At 41.7% G+C, this 14,543-nt stretch overlaps 1 protein-coding gene across 3 annotated transcripts in view; it reads right to left on the bottom strand.

The window, feature by feature from the left end:
• The window catches only part of RAMP3 (receptor activity modifying protein 3), a 275,933-nt gene that overhangs the window by 109,338 nt on the left and 152,052 nt on the right, over nucleotides 1-14,543 (bottom strand). The window contains exon 5 of one of the 3 annotated variants that reach the window (XR_004538035.1): nucleotides 860-946. The exons of the other annotated variants lie outside the window; for them this stretch is intronic. The gene's annotated coding sequence lies outside the window, so the exon portion shown is untranslated. Of the gene's footprint in view, nucleotides 1-859; nucleotides 947-14,543 lie in introns of those variants that run through there. 3 annotated transcript variants of the gene reach the window in all.

Here is a 14,543-nt window from a genome sequence, read left to right as displayed (position 1 = left end):
GCCAGCTCCCTTGCCGAAGTCATCTATCAGTTCAAAGCCGCGGGCAGCAGCGGTTCCTCGCACGATCCGCGCCTGCATCAGAAGCCTTCTCTCTGACGTCATGAGAGGAACCGCCGCAGCGGTTTTGAACTGAAAAATAACTGGCAAGGGAGCTAGCCTTCAGCCTTGCTGATTTGTGCACATAACTTAATTGTTTAACTAATCAATGTTAGTAATTGGCAATTAACAAGTAACTGACATTAATTAGAATTCACGCACATAACTTTTTAAGTGTATTCTATAAAGTGGTGCGCATAAATTCTAGTGTGTGAATCTCAAAAGAGGGCATGGCCTAGGGAAGAGCGCGAGCATGGACATTCCTCAAAGTTAAACTTACTGTTATAGAATATGTCCGATCCATGTCTAACTGAGGTACTGGTTTTAATTGGCCTAAATTGGTGTGCCTAAATGCTAGTCACATATACTGGCACTAAGCATGATTCAATAAGTGTTTTATAGAATCCCATTAAGCACCGTCCTTTTCGCAGCCAAGTTTTTTCAGATATCATATACAGAATATGACCCTTACTGTATATTCGTAAATTGCCTGCTCATTTGGTTTTATTTACATAAAGTAAGGACAGCAGATTGAATCAATGTCAGGACATACATCGCAGTATGTATAACTTGAAATTCAAGTTTTAAACTACTGAAAATTACCTTTGTAAAACATTTTTTTTTAAACACGCCGACTGCAGGGTTTAAATACTGACCCCCTTGCATGTTTTGGTTATTTTTGGGGGGTTGTCTTTTACTGGATGGTCAGTGCTAGTATTCTACCTCTGCAATCGACATCTCCCCCGTAGGATTTTGATTCTGCTTGTTTGCATTATTTGTAAAAGGGTGTGTGCACATTGTAGCGTGTAGAAGGGCATGAGAGGGAGGTCCTGCACTGTGGATCCAATACCTAAAATTAAGAAGAGACACATAACAGCCAATTAAGGCTGAAATAGCTGTGTGAATGAGTCAAACTCAAATACCTATGACATTTCCCAAGCTTCTAGAGAGGCCAAAAAGGGGTCGGGGGTCGGGGGTCGGGGCGCAAGAGCTAAGTTAGAGGAGGTCTGTGTCAGAGGTGCAACACCAAAGTGTATTATCTTTCCAGTCATAGAGAGAGATGGAGCCTCATCTCTTGGCGACTGGACTTTCATTTATTCTGAAACTTTTGGGAGAAGATTAAGAAGCAGGCTGCACAATTCCATGCAGATAAGAGAAGAACTGATAGCGCTGAGCTCCTTTGTTTATGTTGCTGGGTAATTAGGTTTATCTACTGTAGTCTGCTTCTGCTGGATAACAGGGGAGAAATAAAAGGTTTGTCATGTGTATCAAGAAGTCCGCAAACATGGCTTGACACCAAGAAATATATGCAAAAAAAGCAGCAATTTTTGATCTCCAAACATAAATATGCAGGGGGGGGGGGGCGTAACCCATAATACATACACCAAACAATAAATTTATTATCTAACAGATTATAATTGGTAGATATCATGCTCGCCAAAGCCAAAGGAGGAGGGGGCAGTATATTATAAAGTATGGATTAGACCAGAGAAGTTCCACTAGAGAAGCTCACACATTTCTCCTTCTAATATTGCTTCCATGTTCAAACATGCAGGTCTTGATTTGCCTTGCAGTCTTTTCACTATATAGTACAGCAAAGAATAAGGTCATATGATAATGTATATCACATTAACCCCTGAATTATATATAAAATGCTAAAAATTGCATGCCTGGATTTGGGTGTGCACCCAACTGAATTTAGTATGCCAAGTAGCACTGATAATTGGAATCTTAACATGCAGTTATTGGTGCTAATTGATTTTAATTAAAATTTATGCAGGTAAATTTAGACATAGGATGCACACCTAAATTTCAATGTATGAGTAAAAAAAGGAGGTGCAGAAATGGGAGGGTCTTGGGCGGATTGAATTTATGCTCATATTTATAGAATAAGGGGAATCTGTGCCTAATTTAGGTGCGAGAATGTATACCACATTTCAGTGGATGAAAATGGCCATACCTCACGTTAGCTGCTGTTTCTGTCACTAAGGCCCTCTTTTACTAAGGTGTGCTAACCGATTAGCGCACGCTAAATGCTAACACGTGCATGTTAGTCTATGGACACATCAGTGTTTAGTGCGTGCTAATCGAATTAGCATGCGCTAATTGGTTAGTGCACCTTAGTAAAAGAGGGGTTAAGTACTATTCTGTAAATGGTGCCTACCTGAGCATTGTGTGACTGTGTCTTTTTTTTTCCAAACAACCTGGCAGGTTTATTTAGCCATTTTTTAAAATATTTTGGCAGCTTTCGACACATTGGACCATCAGATCTTATTAGGCCGATTAGAAGCTTGTGGGATTACTGGATTGGTCCTGGCTTGGTTTCAGTCATTTCTGTCACACAGGCAACAAGAGGTGGGAGTGAATGGTGAGGTTTCCCAATGTAATTTGTTACTGACAGGTGTGCTTCAAGGTTCAGCGCTTTCAGCTGCCCTTTTCAATTTATACCTTCTCCCTCTCTGTAAACTGCTGTGGAATTCTGAAGTTAGCTACCGGCTTTATGCTGATGATATTTTACTCTTGCTACCTGTTAATGGGACCGTGAGGGATATGGAGGAACGACTGCAAGTAGTGATGACGAGTGTGATGGAATGGATGGAAGGTAGTAGGTTAAAGCTGAATGTACAAAAAATTTTGGAGATTACAGGTTCAAGAAACTCCTGGGTCTTTACAGCTTTGGGACACCCCGATAAAACTTTCTGATGAGGTTAGGTACCTAGGTGTTGTGATGGACTCGAAATTGACCTTTCAAAGCCATGTTCAAGAGTTGATAAAAAAGATTTTTTTTCAGATTGCAGCTCTTCAATAGGCTTCAACCATTAGCATCTATAGGGTCATTTTGCAGTCAATGGTATTATCATGTTTGGACTATTGTAATCTTGTGCTTTTGGGTTTACCATTAACCCTATTGAGTGCGTTACAGGTGGCTCAAAACTCTGTGGCTAGAACTTTCTTTCATTTGGGGACAGGACTGAACGTGTCACAGAATCCTATGTGAAGTTATACTGGTTGAAGTTTGAAGACCATATATACTTTAAACTTCTTGTGATGGTCTACCTATACTTGAATGGTTTGGCGCCTGCAAGTTTGGTGGGTATTATTCAAGCTTATGTCCCTTTATCCAAGTTGCACTCTGTCCATTACGGCAACTTGTTTGTTCCATTGGTAAGGGAATTGAGATTGAATACCTCACGTGCAACTGTGTTTTCCTGTAGGGGCCCTCAGGAATGGAATCGCCTACCTATGCACATTAGAAAGCAAAGCAATCTCGAGGCATTTAAGAAATTACTAAAGAGGCATTTATTCTGCAAGATGAAATTTGTATTTTATGAAAGCGCTGGTCGCTTACCTTATTTGTTTTATATATATTTTATAGCTTTTTATTATGTATGTTTATACTGTGAGCCACCTTGGGAAAGGCAGACATTATAGGATATTTATGGATGTTTGGGAACCATTGACAAAATTCTGTAAGGAATGATAATTGATCTTATTTTTGGCCCTTTTAACATACACATCCAGGGTGGGTGGGTGGAGAGGGAAAATTGCACTATTAATTTAAATTGGGAAAGGTTATGCAAAGATTCTATGTATTTATGTATTTATGTTTTCTTGTTAGTTATTGGGTGGGTGGGAGGGTTAAAATGATTGCTCGTGTATGTTTGTAAGATGAACGTGATTTTCTTGGTATTAGTAAATGTATATATATTTGTGTTTTGTACTGTTGTTGGAAAAAATCAATAAAGATTAAAAAAAAAAAAAAAAACTGTGCAAACCAGATATATTAACTACCAGAAGAAAGTGAAAACAGAATATAAGATTTTTAAATTAATTAATTAATTAAAAAAAAATTAATTTATAGAATAGCACCGAGTGTTATTTTTTCTGATTTTTTAGGTGCCATTTATAGAATTCAAGAATGTTTAAGCCGATAAACCTGATTTGTATAAGGATGCACAAACTCAGGGGTCCTTTTATTAAGGCACGCTAACTAATTTAGTGCACGCTAAAGATTAGCATGCGCTAAATGCTATGGCACCCATAGAACATAATAGGCACCTTAGCATTTAGCACGTGCTAATTTTAGCCCGCGCTAAAATTGGATAGCGCGCTTTGATAAAAGGACCCCTCAGTGACAAATGAAAATAAAGACCATACATTGCAAGGAAAATGGCTCTTCTATCATTTGTTTCATGTCTAGGAACAGGTAAAGCCGAAGGGGCAATTACGGTATTTCTTTATTCTGTGGATTGAGCTATTGCCAATTTCTCATTTTGAAAACACATATGGCCATCTAAAATACGCCAATGTTTCCTCATTATATTCTACTATCATTTGACAATCCAGAGAACTTTAAAGGATGTAATCGGTCAGTTCTTTTGGCCAAAAGTCTATCTCTGCTTGCAGCTTTAGCCTTCCGTATGCCAGAATTAACACTTTGGACTGGGTGTCCTCGATCTATAAATCTATGGGCCATCAATAACGCTTCTTGGTTAAATTCTTCAAAAGTGCCACAGAGTCGTCGTAATTTCAAATATTGACAGAATAGTAGATTTTCTTTTAAGCTTCTGTGTGAAAATTCTCAAAGTGCAAGAAATGATTCTTGTCAGTGGGTTTTTTTATATTGTACTAGCAAAACCATGGGCTCCTTTTACTAAGCCGCGTTACATTGCCGCGCGCGCTAGACCTTAACGCCAGCCTTGAGCTGGCGTTAGTTCTAGAAGCATAGCTTGCGGTATAACGTGCAGTAATTTCCTGCGTGCGCTAAAAACGCTAGCGCACCTTAGTAAAAGGAGCCCCATATCTTCTCTTAATTATCAGAATGCCTAAATATGCAGTTTGTTCAGAATCATAGGCCCCCTTTTATCAAGCCACATTTGGGGTTTTTTTTAATCACCTACTGCTGTGGTAAAAGCTCTGACACTCATAGGAATTCTATAAGCGTCGGAGCTTTTACTGCAGTGGCAGGCAATAACCCCCTCCCCCCAACGCAGCTTGATAAAAGGGGGCCATAGTTTAAAATGAATGAGATGCAGATCTTTAGAATTAATCCACTTATGGAATACTAGTAATTGACTAACACTGCTTTTCCATAACATGAAAATGTCATCAATATATCTTCTCGAGAAATTAACTTCTTTGTGAAATGGATGTTGATTTAAAAATTGATTCTCAAAATCCACTGCATATAATGAGGCAATCTCTGGTGCCACTGTGGCAAGTATAGCGCTCCCTCCCTTCAATTTGTTTACAAAGCTGACCCTGAAAACAAAAATAATTCTCTGTAGGTACCAGAGAGGCTAACTTAATTCATGATATTGAGCTGTTTTGGTCTTAAATGTAAGATTGAAAAACCATCTTGAATGCCATTGCTAAGGAGAAGGTATATCAATTTTGTTTTTATAAATAACCATTATCAAAAGAGATTCCTGTTTGCTGCTATTGTGGCAAAGTGTAAGGAACTTACTGGAGCTTGGAGAATGCTGCAAATTCCAAGGCAACTGAGTAGTTTCTAGAAACTATGGAATGTGTAGTTTATAGTAAGCAACTGCTCTTGGGCACAATACAGTGGATACATTTGAAAGAAGCTGGGCACCTCTTGAGAAGTAGGCTCTCCAAAATAAGACAAAAGAGACAAAAGTGTGGAAATTTTAGTTCCCGTTAAGGATTTATAAAGCCTATGACTGGCAGTGGATGACTATGAGGATATCCTGGGGGGGAGGGTTGTAGAGTGGAATGGAGATAAGGAAGGTGGGGAAAAGTCGCGAGTGAGGGGTTTATTTTGAAAAATGAATGTTGTTCTGTTTGATATGATTGTCAAATAGTTACATTCAGTTGAAATTATAAAGGACTGAAAAATTATTTTAAAAATAAACTTAAAAAAAAAAAATTTTTACATGCCCTTTAGGTTAAATGAATACAATGGCAATTCTTCAAAGTGCCATAGAGTCTTTTATCTGTAATGATAGAATTAAAATCCTAAAATCATACAATTAGCATTTCCCCTATCCTATCCCTCCCTGAATTCATCCTACCAAGGTTTACCGTATAGCGTTATGACATCAGCAATTTTCCCATTATGATTCTTAAACAAAAGTGACTAATAGCCTTCACCCATCCTTACTCAAAGTTTACAGTTTCCTTCTAGCCAAAAATAATTCCAGATTTTAGAGCAGCATGAGACCATTTCCTTCCCCTTCAGTTCTTAAAAACTCAGCAAACTTACAACCCTCCTTCAATCTTCTAATAATACATCACATTCCCAATAATAATTCTCCCTCAAACTCTGTATACTCTCAACACCTCCACACTAATCAGATTTCCAGTATAAAATTTCCAATTGCTTAGTAATCATTTCAGATTTATCACTAATAATAAAACCCTAAGCGCGAATGCGCACTCCTACCCGCGTGTTCCATGATCTGTAGTTCCGTAGCCGGCAGAATGTTAAAGAGTGCGGCGCGTGCACATGGACGTTTAGGGCGCGTGCGCACGTTCGGAGTTGACATCGGGGAGAGAAGGAAGCGGCGGCGACCGAGCTACGGAGCTAGGGGAGGGAAGGCCACAACCACTGCCGCTCCCTGGTCGCACGACCTTCTTCTCTGCCTCCACTCTCCCCTCTGGGTCAGAGCACCATTGCAGCTCGCAGGAGCCTTGCTCTCTGCCCGCCTGGCCGCGAACCAACAGTTCACTGGGCGGGTCAAGGATGAGGATTTGTTTATTTGCTGCCATGGCGCTGGAGGCTGCAGAAAGGAGGGTGGGGTGGGGTGGGGGGGCGGCCAAAGGAAGGTGAGCGGGGTGCAGGTGGGGAATGGGAGGGAGGGAAAGAGACAGACAGACACACAGCGGGCCAAGGAGAGAGAGAGAGAAAGAGACAGAAAGACACACAGACAGCAGCCAAGGAGAGAAAGACAGACAGCGGCAAAAGAGAGAGAGAGAAAGAGACAGAAAGACATATAGACAGCGGCCAAGGAGAGAAAAAGACAGAAAGACAGACAGACACACAGACAGCGGCCAAAGAGAGAGAGACAGAAAGACAGACAATCTAATGTAACGGGCTTAAAGACTAGTAAAATATATTCAGCTGGATTTATGATAATGGCATATGTCTATATTCAGCATGGTTTATAGGTTAATGGATTAGAATTTATTTGATATATTGCCAATAAAATATTATCTAAGCAGTTTGCAATTAAAAAAAAATCATGCCTAATATAAGGGGATGAAAGGCTCCTGCCCACTTAAACAATGCTAAGCAGGCCTCCACTGACACTAAACATTAAAGATACCCATTATATTCCTATGGGCATAATTAGCATTTAGCGTGTGCTAATGCAGTAGTGCCCATTGATGAATTCCCTCCTAAACTGGGTAGAGCCACTGAATATGAGTTCTGCCTCAACCCAATCCAGGAAATGCTGGGGTAGTCTGGGAGCAGAATTGGGTTAGACTTACAAGATAACCAAGCACCAGTGATATTCAGTGCCAATACATGCATACCTAAACAGGCAGATAGGAGCACATAAAAAATGGTAAACAGAACCAATTATCATCCAGCACCCACAAAACGTCTAGAACCACTGATGATCCAGATGTTTGTTTACTTCATTTATTTTGTAGATATATTATCTTTTATGAACCGCATAGAACTTAACGGTTTTGCAGTATAAAAGTGTGCTGGCCGATTACAAACAAGCGACTGCTGGGGACCAGTCATTCACAGCTTTCCGACTGCCATCTCCTGCTCTGCCTGCTGTCTTTCCAGCTCTCTGCCCCTGACTCTCCTGCTGTCTCTGCCCCGACTCTGCCGCAATTTTCTCCTGCCGCCCTGCTCTGCCCCGAATCTGCTCTCCTGCTCCCGACTCTCTGCCCCCAAATCTGCTCTCCTGCTGCCCTGGCTCTCCTGCCCTTCCCCGCACTACAAGCCCGTAGTTTTAACCAGCGGGTTTAAAGCGGGTTAAAACCACAGGCTCGCGAAGAGTAAAAACAAAAAAAATAAAAGTAAAAAAAAATGTCGCTGCTCTTAAGCATGCACAGACCATCTAACAGATGGTCTGCACATGCGTCGGGATTGCTCTCATGGGTGTGATTCCGATCACCCTCATTTGCATGAGGGCAATTCGTGAATCAGCCCCCCAGACATGGATCAGATTGGATCCCTCACGGATCGAATCCAATCCGTGCCCTTTGAGAATCTAGCCCATAGTGACAGATTATTCTATTTTGTTTCATGCATTTTCTGAAATAAAGGGCTCCTTTTACTAAGCTGCGCTAGTGTTTTTAGCGAGCGCTGCATTGCCGCACACGCTAACCCCACGCTACGCGCCATGAACTAACGCCAGCTCAAGGCTAAAACTGCTAGCTCAGCTTAGTAAAAGGAGCCCAAAGTGTTCTCGGCAATGAATAAACCACCAGTTCCCACTTTTAGTAGGAGGCTTCAGAGCTTTATCGCAACTGTGTTCCGCAAATGATTGGTTTATGCAGCAATGTTTATTAGATAAACAACTTGCTTTCTTAGGGTTCTTCTATGTCTATGGGTTATAGGTGTCAGGTCAAAAGCGCGCCGGGACAAAGGCGCACGCAGACAATTGAGCGCAGCGCGGAGGCGCGCGCCACAGAAAATTACTCTTTTTACAGCTCCGACGGGGGGGGCGTGGAGGGGGAACCCCCCCACTTTACTTAATAGAGATCGCGCCGCGTTGTGGGGGCGTTGTGGGGTGTGTGGGGGTTGTAACCCCCCACATTTTACTGAAAACTTCACTTTTTCCCTGTTTTTAGGGAAAAAGTTAAGTTTACAATAAAATGTGAAGGGTTACAACCCCCCAAACCCCCCCCCAACGCCGGCGCGATCTCTATTAAGTAAACGGGGGGGTGGCTCCCCAACAAAAACCCCCGTCGGAGCCCCTAAAAACTGTAATTTTCTTCGGCGCGCGCCTCCGTCTTGCGCTCAGTTGTCGGCGCGCGCCTTTGTCTTTCGCCGAGTTGTCTATGAACCTGGGTTATATGCCACTTAACACACACCAATTTGTTAGCACATGTTAATTCTGTTAGCACAATTTAGTAAAAGGATCCCTCAGTGAAATGAAAATTTGATGCAAAGCACAGACTATAATGATTGTGATAAAGGATTTGGGGCCAATGTTGTATAGAAATCAACACCCCCTCCCCTTTTATGAAGCAGTGTTAGCATTTTTTTTATCGCTGGCCGTGGTGGTCAAAGCTTCAATGCTCTGACATGGCAGCTGATAAAAAATGATAACACGACTTCATAAAAGGGGGGTGGGGGGGGGGGAAGAAGCATAATAGATCTTGCCACAGTGGTTCTTATGCTTGTCCTTGGGGGGTCCCCAGCCAGTTAGGTTTCCAAGATATCCATAATGAATATGCGTACGCAAAGGGCTCCTTTTACTAAGGTGCGTTAGGGCCTTACCGCGTGGAGTAGCGCACGCTAAATTGCCGTGCACGCTAGACCTTAATGCCAGCATTGAGTTGGTGTTATTCTAGAAGCATATCACGTGGTTTAGCGCACGGTAATTTTGTATGTGCGCTACAAACGCTAGCGCACCTTAGTAAAAAGGAGCTCAAAATACCCAAATAAGAGCTATATTTCACACTACTTCTTACGCTTAGAAATAATTCATCATTTCTTATAATATTTAGACAAATTATAATATTTCTTATAATATTTAGACAAATTCAATTTACTGCACAACAACCAGTCAGGCTTCAGACCTGGTCACAGCACCGAAACAATCATGGCCTCACTACTTAACCACCTTTACGCCCTCCTCACCCAAGGTACCAGCGCCATGATCCTACAACTGGACCTAAGTAGTGCCTTTGACCTAGTAGATCACACCATTCTTTTGAACTGCCTAGAAACCACAGGCATCACAGGCTACGCTCACAATTGGTTCCAGGGATTCCTCAGGAACAGATCCTACCAGGTATTCAAAGATGACAAATTTTCCCATAGCTGGAATAACAACTGCGGATTACCTCAGGGTTCCCCCCTATCCCCAACACTCTTTAATATCTCCCTCAGCTCATTAGGAAGCCTGCTACAAAGCCTAGGGCTCACCTTCTACATCTACGCAGATGACATTACTGTAGTGATTCCGCTAACCGCCCTAACGTCACAATTCTCCAACTCCTTAACCAACATCCTAAATCAAATAGAGCGCTGGATGATGGCCTTCAAACTGAAACTCAACACAGAAAAAACCAAATTCTTCCTGGCATCACCCAACGAAAAGATAAAAGAAAATTCAATTCATCTACAGAGCCGAGAATACAAAATTGATCAAACCATAAAGATTCTGGGGGTAACACTTGACAAACACCTAACCCTGGAAAACTACACAAACCTACTGTTTAAAAAATGTATTTCGGTCCTCTGGAAACTTTGCACTATTAAAAAATTTTTTGATGAAAAGTCCTTCCGTTTACTAGTACAATCATCCATCTTAAGCACCCTAGATTATTGTAACATCATATACCTAGGAGCTTATAAAAAGAACCTCAACAAGTTGAGATTAATTCAGAACACTGCGATCCGACTAATCCACGGTTTAAAAAAATGGGAACACATTTCCCCTTATTATCAGAAACTCCACTGGTTACCCGCAGAATCCAGAGTCCTCTTCAAGTTTGCTTGTTTTTGCTACAAAGCTGTCTTTGGGATTCTTCCAGCTTACCTAATCTCCCAGTTCTCCCCCAACGAGTCCAACAATAGCACTCGCAGAACAAACCTATTTAATTACCCCTCCTGAAATCTTACCAATACAAAAAGTTTCTAGATAGAATGTTATCATTCCAGGCAGCTAGGCTGAACACATGGCTTGGAAAGCCCATAATTGAGGCCACTACATACGCAGACCTTTAAAAAATCCCTGAAAATTCGACTGTTTAACAAATTCTAAATTCCCATACCCAACTCTTCCTCGCCATGACCCTTCCACCTCGCCCCTAATTCCAAGGCCCGAAACTAATTATACTTTCCACCTTGAATCTCATGTACTCATGTATCTTTATTGTAACCCACCTGCACCCCATGTACTGACAAAACGTATCTTTATTGTAACCCACCTGTATCCCTTACACTGACAAAATGCACCTTGATAATAAACCACTTGTATTGTAACCCACTTGCATCCCATGTACTGACAAAATATATCTTTACTGTAACCTACTTGTATCCCATGTACTGTCAAAATGAATCTTTAATGTAAACCACTTGCATCCCATGTACTGTCAAATGTATCTTTATTGTAAACCGCTTCGAACTTCACGGTATAGCGGTATATAAGAAATAAATTATTATTATTATTATTTAATATAGCGCCCTCAAACCTTTAAAACATATAACATTATTTTATACTAAACATACACACAATTATTCTCCCCAACAGTGAAGCCCTCCCAGTCTATCCGACAAATATGGCCTCTTTTACAAAGCCGCGCTAATAGCCCCGAAGCCCATAGAGATTTAAAGGGCTTCAGGGCCGTTGCCGTGCAGCTTTGTAAAAGATGCTGACAGAAAAGGTTAAAATTCATAAAATGTCCATCCTTTCAATAAAACACTGTATTCAGTGCCTCATCTTCTTATCTGTATCAGTTCTCAATTGTTTATCTTCTGCACACCGTTGTTTACTGGATTTGCCTCCACTTTCATTCAATCAAACTTGACCTTTGAGAATACAGTGTTTTATTGAAAGGATGTTTCATGAATTTATTTTTTTTTTTAATCATTTTAATGCATCCTATACAAGATGTTTAAAGAAATACAGAAATATATTGTTCTCTTAGTCATATTACATACTAAGAATTGAAATTTAAACATCCATATAAATCATATAATACAGTCCACAACTTGGGGAGAAGAGACAAGATGAAAATAAAACCCCTCGGGAAAGGGGAAATATACAAAGGAAACTGAAAACTTTGAGAAATAGAGCAGTCAGATCTTACCTATCCAAAATAAAATTAACCGCATTATTAACCTGTATCATTCGGACTGTGTAGAGATACCTTTACCTTCAAGGAAAAAACCTAATTGGGTAGGTTCAAAAAATATATATTTACTTCCCTGATAGGAAATAAAACATTTACAAGGAAATCGCAACTGAAAACTTGCCCCCAAAGCAATCACCTTTGATCTATATAACAGAAATTATTTCCTTCTGGATTGCGTCCACCTCGAAACATCAGGAAATATATATACCCTTTCCCCCAAATAGGAAATCTGCTTTAAATTGAAATATAATTTCAGCAACATCTCTTTATCCTGAAGGAATACCAACGAGACCAATAGAGTTGCTCTTCCCTGAATTTCAATATCAGAAGACTGCAGAATAGCGGAAACATCTAATTGAGCATTTTCATCTGCTGTAGCTTTTTCTTTCTGCACTTGTTTTATATAGTAAATTATTTGTATCGGGGGAAGACTTACTTCAGGTACATTTAAAACATTCAACATAAAGTTCTTAAAGAGTTCTTGAGGAGACATAAACTTGGCAACCGGAAAATTAAGAATCCTCAAATTTAAATTCTTCTGCTGATTTTCCAGGTTTTCAATCTTCCTCAAAGTCATCATTTTTTCTGTTGTTTGTTTGGTAATTAAATTCTTAGTCTCTGTTGTTGCTTTATCTAAATTTTTTAATTCCACTTGGTGTTGCTGGGTAATAGTCTCTAAGGAGCTTATCCTGGAGGTAGAATTCTGAGTCATAGTAACAAAGTTAGAACATACCAGGTGAAGATGCTCAATTGCAGACCAAATGGAGTCCAGGGTAACAGCCTGTGGTTTCACCAACGGTCCAAGGAGGGAGACACCAGCCGACTTAAGCACGGCTCCTGCTCCAGCGATGGAAATCTGGGCCCCTGCAACCTCCCCACCGCTGGCCACCGACGGCTCCTCTCCCCCAGAACGCTGCCTCTCCAACGTCGGGATCAGCATGTCTGCTGCGTGTTCCACTTCCGGGTCAACTTCGGAGAGAGAGCAAGCCTCACCCCACACTCCGGGGGAGCCCTCTTGCCAGTTCCGCTGCAGCGAAGAATCTCCGGGAATGGGAGGGGTGTGCGGTCCTCGCGGGCTCAGCGAGAGTGACATCTCGCTGTCCAAGCTGTGGATTTCCCGTTCCACAGCAGCGGAGACGCCCGATGTGGAGGTAGGGACTGTGTATGCTGTTATCACAGTCTACCTCGGCGTCGAGAAGCCCGGGGTAGGTAGAGGGATACCCCTCGGTTTCCCTCTTCTTTTAGGCATAAGAATATCGTTGTTTAAGGGTAAAATAAAGAAATTTTCCCCCTCAAAGACGGGAGTGCTTCTCTCAGCGTCCTGCTCCTGGCGCCATCTTGCCTTCCCCATGTTTCATGAATTTTAACTTTTTCTATGTGTCGGATAGATTGGGAGGGCTTCACTGTTGGGGAGAATAATTGTGTGTATGTTTAGTATGAAATAATGTTATAATATGTTTTAAAGGTTTTGATGGTGCTATATTATTATAAGAAACTAGTCTTATAGCCCGTTACATTAACGAGTGCTAGAATATATGTCTGTCTGTCTTTCTTTCTGTCTCTCTCTCTCTCCCGCTGTCTGTCTCTCTCTTTCCTCGGCTGTCCACCACCACCTCTTCACTGCTCCGCCTGTCCAGCAGCATCCCTTCTCCCTTTGTTTTACCTCCCCCCTGTCCAGCAGCACCTCTTCCCTACCCCCCTGTCCAGCAGTAGGCCTCCCTTATTGTTTCCTCTCCCCTGTCCAGCAGCACATCTTTCATGCTCTCCCTGTCCAGCATCCGACTTTGCCACAGCTCAACTGCCTGAACACGCCGACAGCCACCTCACGACGAAACGTGCCGACAGCCACCTCAAGTCACCCTGGTACTGGCCCACTCCCGGCATCACTGCCACCTCCGCCATCCATGCTGGGCAGGAAGGTGGGCTTCATGAGAGGCCTGCGGGGCCGAAGCCGGCCAGCGTGGCTGGTACTCGGGAGGAAGAGTCCTGGTGTCTTCTAGTGCACATGCGCACTCTTGCCAACCACGGACCTACAGATCAGTGATCACGGAACAAGCCGGTAAGAGTGCGCATGCGCGCATAGGGTTTTATTATAGTAGATGATTAATTATTTCTAAGCATAAGAAGTAGTATGAAATATAGTTTTTTGGGGGGTATTTTGTGTATGTATTAAGTAGAGCTATTAAAAAAAGTCTTATAAGTCCCAGTGGCCATTCAGTTGAGGATGGGCTGGGGAGGTCTTCGACAGCTGGGATGGTTTAGATGGGCTGGAGTGACTTTTGAGGTAGACTTTAGTACAGAACTTTCTTTGCTAGGACTTACTACTAAAATACTATACCATCTTGATCATCATCAATCAGTACTGCTTATTTCCTTAGATCTCTCCTCTGTCTTTGATACTATAGATCACAGTCTGCTATTAATGCGACTTC

This window comes from Geotrypetes seraphini, chromosome 2, assembly GCF_902459505.1.
Source record: "Geotrypetes seraphini chromosome 2, aGeoSer1.1, whole genome shotgun sequence".
Classification (NCBI taxonomy): domain Eukaryota; kingdom Metazoa; phylum Chordata; class Amphibia; order Gymnophiona; family Dermophiidae; genus Geotrypetes; species Geotrypetes seraphini.
The sequence above is the reverse complement of the archived record's forward strand: the minus strand, read 5'-3'. Positions and strand labels throughout refer to the sequence as shown.